General features: G+C 45.0%; 1 pseudogene; it reads right to left on the bottom strand.

The window, feature by feature from the left end:
- Window positions 1-819, bottom strand: part of LOC112077084 (tumor necrosis factor receptor superfamily member 14-like) — a 6572-nt pseudogene extending 5753 nt beyond the window's left edge.
- Between the last annotated feature and the right edge of the window lie 2660 nt (window positions 820-3479).

Here is a 3479-nt window from a genome sequence, read left to right as displayed (position 1 = left end):
ATCATTCTCCTGTATATTATGAGTACAGCGACTGCAATTAGAAGGCATCATGTTAATGTTACTACTTAGCTTCGGCTGTTGGAGGTCCTGACGAACCATGTCCAGATAAAGCGTCCGGAGTGAAAAAGTTGCATGAAAAAAAGTTGTGTGAGGGAATAACAAAAAATATAAAAGGTCATTAAAAAGTAAAAAACCTTAAAATTGTCAGGTAGCAAAGTAAGGTTAGCAACAAAACTCACAGCAGCACATAAACAAGTCTGCACGTTGTGACCGGAGTCAGAAGACTCTTCTTGTTGTTTACAGTAATGCCCAGCCCGCTCATGTGGGTCAGGAGCATGTCTCTGTCTCTGGGTCCTGGTCGGGGCACAAATCAAGGTACAATCAATCAAAGGTACTGTCAATGAGCTGGGTGAACAGGAACATGGAAGTACGCATCCCTTAGATCCAGCGTCACAAACCACTGGTCCCTGGACACGGCCTGCAACACGCAGGCTGGGGACAGCATGTGGAACCTCAGTACCTTCCAGTACCCATTGAGGTTGCAGAGGTCCAGAATCGATCGAAACCCTCTGTCTCTTTTTGGGACCACAAAATAAGTGTAGAACTCACCTAGCCGTTCTGATGTCTCGATCCTGCGGATGGCACACTTGTCGGTACCACTCAAGCATTGTGGACAACATCCAGGGGTACTCCACACCCTCCTCCCACTTTACCCTTTGAGACCGGGAGAAGGGGCCAAGGCCGGGAAGGGGGTGTCATGGGTCCTGCCAGGGCCCGCCTCTCCTCTGGCCCCCGAGCACCTGGGTCCCCCAGGCACATCCTTATGGCGGTTGACAGGTTGTTAACCACCGCACGCTGTGCCCCTCCCTACTGTCGCCTCTCAGCACGAGACGATGGAGCGGGAGAGGGACCCCATCGTCGTTCAGGTGCAGGTGGGTGACGATGGTCCGTCTGACTTGGACCCGGGGCCTGAGGCGGCGGCATGAAGCATTTCAGGGTCTCCCGGTCCCTACGAACCTTATTGGTCTGCTCCAGAATGTCATCAACCCCTGGGCCAAATGTCAGCCCTGAGGTGATGCGGAGAGTGCAAATGTGCTCTGGAAAGCAGCTGGCAGACGGGATTGTGTCGTACTTGCAGTGTTGAATTATGCTACTCTCTTTGTTTACTGTTGTGCTATCATCAGATAATAGCATCTTATGCTTTCGCCGAAAAGCCTTTTTGAAATCTGACATGTTGGCTGGATTCACAACGAGTGTAGCTTTAATTTGGTATCTTACATGTGTGATTTAATGAAAGTTTGATTTTTATATCATGTTATTTGAATATGGCGCGCTGTATTTTCCCTGGCTATTGGCCGGTGGGACGTTTGCGAAGATATATGGTAAACAAGAAACGCACTCTCTCGGTCTGGCGCAGGAAAAAGCTCTGTGGCACGGCAGGGTCCACTCATTCAGACTGCTCTTACTTCTTCATTTTTCAGAATGAAAGCCTGAAACAAATTCTGAAGACTGTTGACATCTAGTGGAAGGCATAGAAACTGCAATTTGAGTCCTAAGTCAATGGATACTGTATTGGCATTGAATAGAAAACTACAAAACCAAAAGAAAAACTACTTCCTGAACGGATTTTTCTCAGGTTTTCGCATGCCAAATCAGTTCTGTTACACTATTTTAACAGTTTTGGAAACTTTAGAGTGTTTTCTATCCAAATCTACCTGTTATATGCATATCATATATTCTGGGCCCGAGATGCAGGCAGTTTAATTTGGGCATGCATTTCATCCAAAATTCCGAATGCTGCCCCCTACCCTAGAGAAGTTAAACGCTAGTAAAACGAAATGCATGCTCTTCAACCGATCGCTGCCCGCAACCGCCCGCCCGACTAGCATCACTACTCTGGACGGTTCTGGCTTAAAATAATGCGGACAACTACAAATACCTAGGTGTCTGGCTAGACTGTAAACTCTCCTGCCAAACTCATATTAAACATCTCCAATTCAAAATGAAATCTAGAATCGGCTTCCTACTTCGCAACAAAGCCTCCTTTACTCACGCTGCCAAACATACCCTCGTAAAACTGATTATCCTACCGATCCTCGACTTTGGCGATGTCATTTACGAAATAGCCTCCAACACTCTACTCAGCAAACTGGATGCAGTCTATCACAGTGCCATCCGTCACCAAAGACCCATATACCACCCACCACTGCGACCTGTATGCTCTCGTTGGCTGGCCCTCGCTACATATTCGTCGCCAGACCCACTGGCTCCAGGTCATCTATAAGTCTATGCTAGGTAAAGCTCTGCCTTATCTCAGTTCACTGGTCACCATAACAACACCCACTCGTAGCACGCGCTCCAGCAGGTATATCTCACTGGTCATCCCCAAAGCCAACACCTCTTTTGGCCGCCTCTCCTTCCAGTTCTCTGCTGCCAATGTCTGGAACAAATTGCAAAAATCGCTGAAGTTGGAGACATATCTCCCTCACTAACTTTAAGCATCAGCTATCTGTGCAGCTCACCGATCGCTGCAGCTGTACACAGCCCATCTGTAAATAGCCCATCCAACTACCTACCTCATCCCCATATTTACTTTTTTTGCTCTTTTGCACACCTGTATTCTACCTACACATCATCGTCTGCACATCTATCACTCCAGTGTTAATTTGTTAAATTGTAATTACTTCGCTACTATGGCCTAATTATTGCCTTACCTCACGCCATTTGCACACACTGTATATTGACTTTTTCTATTGTGTTATTGACTGTATGTTTGTTTATTCCATGTGTAACTCGGTGTTGTTTTTTGTGTCACACTGCTTTGCTTTATCTTGGCCAGGTCGCAGTTGTAAATGAGAACTTGTTCTTAACTGGCCTACCTGATTAAATAAAGGTGAAATAAATACAAATCTGAACTGCCTACATAGAGGGCACAGCATGATCAGAGTTGAGAGGCCGCTTGGTCAGGTCAACAGGAAGTATTATTAAAGAGATGCTTTACATTGAAATACAGATAGAGATGCAGTAGTCCCAGAGTTAATGATCCAAGGTCAGTTTTGCATTTAATCTCCTGGTTATTATGATGACTGACAGTGTTAGAACAAAAAAAAACAAGGCTTTAACTTCTCTGGGATATGTGGGACGGTAGCGTCCCACTTGGCCAAAAGCCAGAAAAAATGTAGCGCACCAAATTCAAATATATTACGATAAAAATCAATCTTTCATGAAATCACACATGAAAGACACCAAATTAAAGKTACACATGTTGTGAATCCAGGCAACATGTCTGATTTCAAAAAGGATTTACGGCGAAAGCACACCAAACGATTATGTTAGCTCAGTACATAGCCACAGAAAAACACAGCCATTTTCCCAGCKAAAGATAGTAGTCACAAAAAGCAGAAATAGAGATAAAATTAATCACTAACCTTTGATGATCTTCATCAGATGACACTCATAGGACATCATGTTACACAATA

The sequence above is a fragment of the Salvelinus sp. IW2-2015 genome, unplaced genomic scaffold (assembly GCF_002910315.2).
Source record: "Salvelinus sp. IW2-2015 unplaced genomic scaffold, ASM291031v2 Un_scaffold4261, whole genome shotgun sequence".
Taxonomy (NCBI): domain Eukaryota; kingdom Metazoa; phylum Chordata; class Actinopteri; order Salmoniformes; family Salmonidae; genus Salvelinus; species Salvelinus sp. IW2-2015.
This window is presented reverse-complemented; position numbering and strand designations above follow the sequence as displayed.